Source organism: Micropterus salmoides, unplaced genomic scaffold (genome assembly GCF_014851395.1).
Source record: "Micropterus salmoides isolate LMB-PRFRI ecotype aquatic unplaced genomic scaffold, ASM1485139v1 Ms_hic_scaffold_16, whole genome shotgun sequence".
In the NCBI taxonomy this organism is placed as follows: domain Eukaryota; kingdom Metazoa; phylum Chordata; class Actinopteri; order Centrarchiformes; family Centrarchidae; genus Micropterus; species Micropterus salmoides.
Genome location: NW_024040707.1, coordinates 30,531,259 through 30,541,420, shown reverse-complemented (window position 1 = coordinate 30,541,420; position 10,162 = coordinate 30,531,259).

The following is a 10,162-nucleotide window of genomic DNA, read 5'->3' as shown; positions in this document are numbered from 1 at the left end:
AGGGCTTCTGACTCCTAACTAGCTGAAACAACAAAGCTATAACAAAAGGAACGTGTGTGTGTGTGTGTATATAGCAAACAAAATGGCTAAGGACAACAAAACAAGGTTATCATAGACAGGTGCTGGTTAACTTACTCCAGAACTAATATGCTCAATACACAGGTTACCGTACTTACAAAGATTTGAGCTCATAATACACAAGTTTACACAGCATGGCAGAGAGAGGAGGGAAGAGTTCTTCTTTGTTGTTTAACGGCAGTTGGCATCCAACATTAATCGTACATTACTGCCACCTACTGTACTGTGTGGGCTGGAGATAAATAACTAAACCATCAAAACAAAACTGAAAGAAACAAAACCAAAAAATTAAACTATATCATTTCTGCCAGTCTTGTTTCCTTTAAGAATCGAAATAACAGTGTACTCATGTCATTTAATGACTTTCCCAGTAATTCCCTAAGGGCCCGTGTCCACCAAAGCGTTTGCCAGCTGAAAACGCCTAGCTGGGAGCGCTAGTGTGCGCTTTACATGAGCAGCGTTTTTTTTTTTTTTTTTGAGAGGCTGTAGTTGCTATGATACATAATTTCTGTGGAGGTGATGTGTTGCAAGTAGGCCACCTATTGTTACTGTGTAGTAAATGTCACCACAAATTAGGGTAGGCTTACTTGGTCTGGCCCTTGCTCTGCATGAAGAGAAGACTGAAACATGAGGGGACAGACTCGCCGTACATGGGTTCATGAGATTCTGCGCACAAGGAAACACCTCGGCAAGTAGGCACATTGCTTCATTCAAGATCGGATGTGCTTGGTGTGGTGGTTGTCCCACCCCTCCTGCACTGTGATTGGACAGTTAGGGACAAAAAAGTGACAGTGATGAGCGCAGCGTTTGGTGTTTTTACCAATGCAATGAATTGAAAAAAAGACGTTGGCGTAAGAAAAAAATGCTTTGGTGGAATTGTGAAAAGTGAATTCCCTTGACAACCTAGCCTTCTTATACCCTCTCTCATCTTTATCCTTTCCCTCTCATATTTCTGACACTCAAAAATCACATGTTCCACAGATTCACTACTATCACAAAATTCACACCTACCTGTAATGTGCTTACTCATAATATGTAAGTACTTATTTAATCCACAGTGTCCAAGTCTTAGCCTAGTAAACATAATTTCTTCCCTTTGTTAACTTCCAGTGACCCTCTCTGTCCCAACTTTTTCTTGAATTTTATATAAATGTCTCACTTTCTCCTCTGCATCCCAGTGTACATGCCACTTTTTATTAATTTTTGAATTTGGCTTCTGCTTTAATTATTGAAATTGCTATTTCAACAGCTTCCCGTTTACTGGCATGTTTTGCCAATCTATCAACACTTTCATTCCCCTCCACATGTGCTGGAACCCATGTCTTAACCCTCAAACCCATCTGACGACTCCGTGAGTGAAGTTCTAGTACTTCATATACTGTCCTGTCTTGCTTGTGACTTAAATGATTTCAAACTTTTTAGAACTGCTCTAGAGTCTGAGCGTATGACAACTTTTGCTGGTTTAACTTCCTCGACCCTCTGCAATACCAACGAAACAGCGACCAACTCCACGGTAAGTGCTGATAAATTGTCAGTCTCTTCTGCATCTTTACCCCTGTCTTTGGTACGCTGAAAGCAGACCCAGCCTGTCCAGACTCAGGGTCTTTAGACCCATCAGTGAATATGACCAAATAGTCACTATACTTCTCACTCATCCAACCACAAAATAGCAGGAAGAGTTCCTATCTGATGGGGCTTAAAATGGCTGCTGTCATCCAGGCGACCGATCAGGAGGCAGCAATCAGCTCTGCTGGACCAATCCAGGGTGACCACCTGTTCTTCATTACCTGTAAACACTCCCCTAAAGGATTATTAGGAACACCTATTCAATTTCTCATTAATACAATTATATAATCAACCAATCACATGTCAGTTGCTTCAATGCATTTAGGAGTGTGGTCCTGGTCAAGACAATCTCCTGAACTCCAAACTGAATGTCAGAATGGGAAAGAATGGTGATTTAAGCAATTTTGAGCGTGGCATGTTGTTGGTGCCAGACGGGCCGGTCTGAGTATTTCACAATCTGCTCAGTTACTGGGATTTTCACGCACAACCATTTCTAGGGTTTACAAAGAATGGTGTGAAAAGGGAAAAACATCCAGTATGCGGCAGTCCTGTGGGCGAAAATGCCTTGTTGATGCTAGAGGTCAGAGGAGAATGGGCCGACTGATTCAAGCTGATAGAAGAGCAACTTTGACTGAAATAACCACTCGTTACAACCGAGGTATGCAGCAAAGCATTTGTGAAGCCACAACACGCACAACCTTGAGGCGGATGGGCTACAACAGCAGAAGAATCCACCGGGTACCACTCATCTCCACTACAAATAGGAAAAAGAGGCTACAATTTGCAAGAGCTCACCAAAATTGGACAGTTGAAGACTGGAAAAATGTTGCCTGGTCTGATGAGTCTCGATTTCTGTTGAGACATTCAGATGGTAGAGTCAGAATTTGGCGTAAACAGAATGAGAACATGGATCCATCATGCCTTGTTACCACTGTGCAGGCTATTGGTGGTGGTGTAATGGTGTGGGGGATGTTTTCTTGGCACACTTTAGGCCCCTTAGCGCCAATTGGGCATCGTTTAAATGCCACGGCCTACTTGAGCATTGTTTCTGACCATGTCCATCCCTTTATGGCCACCATGTACCCATCCTCTGATGGCTACTTCCAGCAGGATAATGCACCATGTCACAAAGCTAGAATCATTTCAAATTGCTTTCTTGAACATGACAATGAGTTCACTGTACTAAAATGGCCCCCACAGTCACCAGATCTCAACCCAATAGAGCATCTTTGGGATGTGGTGGAACGGGAGCTTCATGCCCTGGATGTGCATCCCACAAATCTCCATCAACTGCAAGATACTATCCTATTAATATGGGCCACATTTCTAAAGAATGCTTTCAGCACCTTGTTGAATCAATGCCACGTAGAATTAAGGCAGTTCTGAAGGCGAAAGGGGGTCAAACACAGTTTTAGTATGGTGTTCCTAATAATCCTTTAGGTGAGTGTACATCCACACACACATTCTAAGGGAGGAAAACAGCTGACAGTGCAGGGTGAGAGAGAAACAAATTACAAAATAAGTGATAATTTCTACCATTTTTCTTGACAAATACAAGAACAAACCATTTGACGTGTACTCTGTATTTTTAATTAAAAGCCACTTTGTATTCTAAGAAATAAACTAATAAGTAATAATAATAATAAGTAAACTCAAATAAAAGCACACCTGAAAAACTGCTTTGGGTAACCCTAGCAGAAACGGATACAGTATGCTAGAATGACCCAGACGCGAGGAAGTGCCAGCATATCGTGCTTCATCCAGCCAGAGGGAACAATCACTGACTGTCCGCACCGTGCCCGGTCGCCCCGTGATCTCCTGGCCCTGTACACCCCAACTCCCCATTCCCTCTCCGATACCTACAATGGGTTGTGTCGCTATTACGACTAGCGCACTGTGAACAGTTGGTGATCGTTCCCTCTGGCTGGATGAATTTCACACATGAACCATGCATTATATTATAATTATGTCATTCCAGCTGTGTCTCCTTCTGGCAATGATAACAGCAGCCATCTAACCTTTGCTGAAATCTTGGATTTTAAAGCTTTTATTCTGCAGTGCTGAAGCAAGTCCCACATTCTGTTTTCTCATGTGTCTTGTTTTCATAGATTTAGGGAGGGGCTGAAGACCTTTGGTGTTCTGGATGCAATCAGAATGCATCCAGACAGTTTTCTACCCTTAATATGTCACAAACCATCCCTACTCACCTACTGTCTGCAGTAGGACGCAACAAGAGAAAGGAGCATGTTGTTCCCTTCTGGAGAGGTTACCTGCAGGATGTTGAAGGTAAATGTTGCTGCTTGTACACACTAAAAACTCCTTAAATACCTGACCCAAATTTTGGGTTAAAAAAACCCAACATTGTAGTTAATATAACCCAACTTCTGGGTCAAAAGTAATGATGGCAAGTTCAAATCTTTTGACAGACTCAAATCTTCAAATCTCGTTCATTAAAATGAACTAATCTTTTGAGTCATTTCGTTCATTTGAACGGTTGGTTATTGCAGCCCCGTTCTCAAACACAGAAGGCTGCCTGGCTTGCTTTAATTGACAAAGTATAATGCACAAATTCACCTCTTCATTACTCTCTATCATCATTATATACACCCCCTTGGGCCCACAACCAAATTCAAACCATGTAAAAAAACACAGAAATATGTTGTCTATATGCTATATACTACTCCGGCTAAACCCTTCCATTTTCACAATCTTTCCCGAGTATACAACCAGACCAGCCATATAAAGGCTTATGTATATAATTACTATCATTATCTCTAAAGTGCTCATTCATACAGCAGCCTAATGTCCCTATCCATGAGAAAAATATTAATATCAGATTTGCGTATATAGAAGTAATAAGCTTGATACACTATATGAATAAAACACACTTATTAAAATTCAACCAATTTAATAATCTGGATCAAGCCACCAAGTTCTTAAAGAACTCCAACACAGAGAGAGGAACAAAGAAATAAACACATTATATAAATGCAGCAGTTTGGCAGTTCTGGACGCAGAATGGGCCACATCAGGTCCTGATTCTGCAGACAGAGAAACACACATGAGCACATCGCTCTCAGACACTGCCAGGTTGTTCACCAGTCATGAGCTGTGAAACAACAGCACAGCTCTGTTGGGAAATAAAAAGTAAAAGTTACGTTGCGTTCATCGTGGATGCGTGGATCAGCTGTTAGCTGTTTACAGGGCTAACGCTAACGTTGCTTCGTGGCTGTGTTTTAATGACCAGGTCTGTTTGTTTTGGAGAGGAGACGACCTCTGAGGTAATTCGGCTCCCGGTAGAACCCTGTCAGGGCTCTGAAGTGGAGCGGACCCAGAACAACTCTCATCAGCTGTTAGGTGTAATGTTAAACACTAGCAGGACTAAAGTTACGGTACGGCTGTGTTAAAACTATAACTTAGCACAACATCACTGACTGTAATAACGTTATGCTTTATTAAATGTCACATAATTAACAAAATAGCTATATAATGTCAGTCCAGTGACTGTTACCTGACAGCCGACCTGCCTCTCATTCTCCGGGGCTGGCAGTCACTCAGCCTGCTGAATGAACGAAAGACTGAGGAGGACCCATGTGAGCGGTGAACAAGTCGTTCGTTCCTGCTCCACAGTAGGAACTGTCACGTGACAAATGAACGACTCAAACCCAGAGACCGACAGTTGCTATGAGTCCTGAACTAATCAATTCGGTTTCCTGTGCTGACGGAGCCCATGTAGCTGCCATGTGACGAGTGAACGTATGAGTCCAAGATCCTTCACGCATGCGTGAAAATAAACGAATTACTCACCAAGACTACCCGTTCCTCCCGAGTCATACACACGATTAGGTCTTATGAACGAAAAGTTCATTGAATGACACAACACTAGTCAAAAGAACAACCCCAATATCTGGGTTGAAATAACCCAGAAATTAGTTGGTCCCTTTTTAACTCAGGAGTTGGGTCAAAAATAACCTAACTTGGGTTACTATGCCAGTAGGCCTTATTTCAGAAAATAAAACTTTGTTTTACATTTTATCTGTCACAATGTGGTGCAGGCAGAAGAAGAAGAGGAGAGTCCAAAGTTCCAATTCAAACATTTTACTAAAAAAGTAACTCCAAAAGGTACCGACAGGCAGGATGTACACACACTAACACTACAAAGTAGAACAGCCAAAGACTGACTGAACTGAAGGAACTAAATACTAACACAGATAAACATTGATTAACAGAACACAGGTGGAACAGATGATGATGATGGTAATTAACTAAACACAGGTGATGCAGATGAACTAAATGACAGAAACCATGGAAACAGATGAGTGGCTAGAAAACCGAACAAAGGAAGACATGTGACTAGGGGTGACTGTGATAATATTACACACTTCAAGCACTTTTACATTTTTATCGCATTAAATTAAACTCTATATAAAAAAATAGTAAAATAAACAACTCTCAAACATTCTCTCTCAAACATTCTCTTTCAAACATTCAACAACATTCAATAACTGGATTGAATTTGGTAAAACATTGGTTGTGTCATGTCATGTGTGACTTTACACAGACTTTAAACTAGTTAGATGTACATGGCAACCACAGAATTACCACGGCTAACGCTAGTCTCAACGTAGCAACTAAGCCATGGTATTTTTTTTCAGCAAATGGTGCTAAACTAGCAACGGGGACATGGACACAGAAAAGTTTACATTACATCAACACTGAAAATACTCGCTTACCTTGAATACACGACAAAGTTGCACCAAAGAAGCACAGGCCAAAACGGACTGAGTTGTGAGAAAATTCCAGAACAACTGCGGGGTGGTTGCTATACATTCATGCCAATAAAGCTAATCTGAATTTGAGACAGAGAAAGCCAACCCTATAACACAGAACATGAGTTACTCTTTGAAAAATAACCCAGAAACCCAAACAACCCAGGAATTGGGTCAAAATATTAGCCCTATAACCCAGAAAATGGTTACTCTCTGAAAAAATAACCCATAATTTTAACCCAACACAACTAACCCAGAAAATGGGTTGAAGAAATAACCCAGGAGTTTTTAGTGTGTAGATATGACACTGTCTCTTGTGTTTTGTGTACAAATACTGGGGTAGGAGAAAATACTGGGAGTACTAATAATAATGAACATTTATTATTCTTAGAAGATGAATAAAAATGATTTTGGTTTTCTCCTGACCTTTGCGACGATGCTGTGCAACTTTCTGGCTCATTTATCAACTTCTGTTTCTAAATTTGGTCTTATTTTCTTTCTTTCTCCCCCCCCCTTTTTAATTGATTCTTTTTATTTTACTCATCTTCCCTTACTCTATCTTCTTTACTCTTTGCTTACTTTCTTTTTGCAGTCTGTCATCTATAGAATTGGCAGTCTTTCCATTACATACCTTTTGGAACATTTTATATGCTATCTTTGTTTCACTCAGTCTCTCCTTACATCTTTGTTATCTGTTGCTTTTCTTTCTCTCTTTGTCTTTCATTCCTCTTTTGTTGGAAATTCTATATGGTACTTTTAACTGGTATAATTGCTGTAAATTCTCAGTGTTCTCTTTGGTGTTTGCTTGCTTGTTTTTGTGTGTGTTAGAGCAACAGGGACCATCAAAGCTAAATTCAATTCAAATTAGCTTTATTGGCATGAATGTATAACAACAATATTGTCAAAGCATCATAATAACTACATAAGAACAATCAACCCCATACATTTCATTAAACAAGTAATTAAAGTGTGTGTGTGTGTGTGAGATATCTATCTATCTATCTATCGAATTTAAATATTTAGTGCTAAATAAAACTCTTAGCCTTTGCAACAGGTGCAAGTGTCATCCCTCCATTTGGCTTCTCTCCTCAACCATAAATTGATTTCCTGCATGATCAGTCGGTCAGCTCCAGACGTCATTTGCCTATGGCAAGTACCTGCATCAGCTGCCTTAAGTTGGCACTGCTTGACAGGTATGAGAATTTTAAGGAGACTATGGACTTTGCTGTAGGTAATACACAGGGTTTTGCTAGAGAGTAATGTAGGAAACAACGCTGTTGAGGATGGTTCAGTTGTATGAACAAATGAGCTACTGTTTTTTTTATTTGTTTAAAAAATATTGCATTTGATGCAAACTGTTACAGTTCAAAAATAGAATCACCTTTTTCAGTGATAAGCCAGAACCTGTTTGTTTCTGTTTTGTTTTCACACCAATGCATTTATATAAAATTTATTTAAAATATTCTTCTCCTTCAGATTCCTAAAAGAACTTGACTAATGCTGAATAGTTGCGAGGGTATTTTTCTTTTGTTTTTTTTAAGGAAATGAATGCTATGGATATGAAACCAAAAAAAATGTTAGTTTTCAAATGTTAGCCATTGTGAACTGTTTACCGCTTTGCATAAAAGCACTATATAAATGCAGCCATTAACAATTTATCTCTTACAAAACACCCAACAGGGTTCTGGCACTCAAGAAGCTTACTGGTCACTAAGAAAATCCACCAGGCCTAAAAGTAATTGTATACCATGGTTACCGTCATCAATCAGTGGGTCTACTGTTTCTTGAATTCTGTTCGTAACGGTATGATCTAATAAAGTCATTTAATGGAACAACAATTTTCAGTGTTTCCCATACATTGATTAATTTGAGGCGGCCTGCCACAATATCAACTCTGACCGCCACATATTGATTTTTTTACTAGGCCTATTTAAAATTGTACTTGATTGCAGAGCTGCGTGCAGCGCATAAATTCGGGCAGCAGCACTCTATTTAGCTATCCAAAGAATGTTAAAGTCAAGGGCAGCTGCACTTGGTTGAAGTTACTAGAAGACGTTTCATCCCTCATCCAAGAGACTTCTTCAGTTCTAAACTGACTAGTAGGGGAAACTCAGCTATTTAGCCTCTGTGGGGTTGTATGCCATGATCATCGATACCGCTGGTTCATTTGTGCTCCTGGCTCTTGTGACGATGGTCGTTATGTTCATTAGAAATGGCCCGTGGCCAAGTCTGAATGACCATAATTGGCATCTTCACCTGAGGCCAAGAGGTTACGTTTGTCTGGGAGGTGATGAAAGGACTGCATTGCAAATGGGGGATAAGTGGTGGTGTAGACCCCCTCCTCTGTTCAGCGACGGCTTCTCGACCCGGGTGTAGATGGCTTCCTTGACACCTCTGTCAAACCATCCATCTTCTCTGTCTAAAATGTACACCTGGTGGTCCACAAACGAGTGTCCTCTGTCCTTCAGATGTAAATAAACTGCTGGGTCTTGACCTGAGGAAATAACCCTTCTGTGTTGAGCCATGCATTTCTGTAGTGGTTGTTTAGTTTCGCCAATATGCAGGTCTGTGCATTCCTCACTGCATTGGACCGCATACACTAGATTGCTTTTCTTGTGTTTATGTGTGAAGTCCTTGGGCTGGACCAGTATCTGTCTTAGTGTGTTCTTGGGTTTAAAAAACACAGGGATGTGGTGTTACTCCAGACATGTATGGAATCACAATGTTGTTGCGTTTGACCTTCTTTTCCTCATCCTCCGTAGTGTTGGTCTTCTTACTGGATTTTGTGGCCGTTTTAAGAAAGGTCCATTTAGGGTATCCACAGGCTGCAAGTGACCCCTTCACGTGGTTCTGTTCCTTCTCTCTGGCTTGTGCACTTGCTGGTATGTTGTCCACTCTGTGGTGCAGGGTTCTGGTTCTTGTGTTCCAGTGGGTGGAGGGAATTGAAAAGTAAGTATTGTAACACATTTTTCGTTCTGCTCATGATAGCAAGGTCATGGGGATGTTTGTTCAATCTATGGTTCCATTCAATATATATGCTTTATGTAAAATCATACAGTGTAAATGGATTCTAATACTTGTGAACTTTTACTTGAATAACATTTTGAAAGCAGGACATTTGAGTATTTCTACACTGGTGTAAGTACTTTTACTTAAGGTAAAGATCTGAGTACTACTTCCACCACTGCTGAAAGGATATACATTACTTATTACATTACCACTTAGTGTATTTAAAGAACCAAACTTGATGAAATATCACAAAATACTCACCATAATCGATTGGGACCATTATAAATTCTTTGTATAATTGCATGTTGGCGATGGAAGGCCCGTCCAATTTGGTCAAGGTGTTGCAGGCAACGTCTCTCATGCCTGCGCTGTTTTCTGATGTTGCATGATTGAAGGCCTCCTATTAGGTCTCCTGCATTTGGGGTGGTTTAAAGAGGTCATATTATGCTCATTTTCAGGTTCAAAATCTTTATTTAAGGGTTCAACTGTATGTTCCCTTACCAGCTCAGCAACACGGACTGGAGTAAGAGTTTCAGAGTGGTGAGTTATTAATCTTTAACAAATCTTTCATCCAAGTTTTAACTGAGCTCTGTTTCTACATCACAGTAACAACTTTATGTCCATTGACTGCCTGGAGGGTAGCTAGTGTTTGGAAGGGAGAGGAGAGGCAGCAGGCGGACGTCCTGTCACTGTGTGCTGCAGCTCAATGTGTTTTTCCACCAATGTTGTTGAGGGCGTGT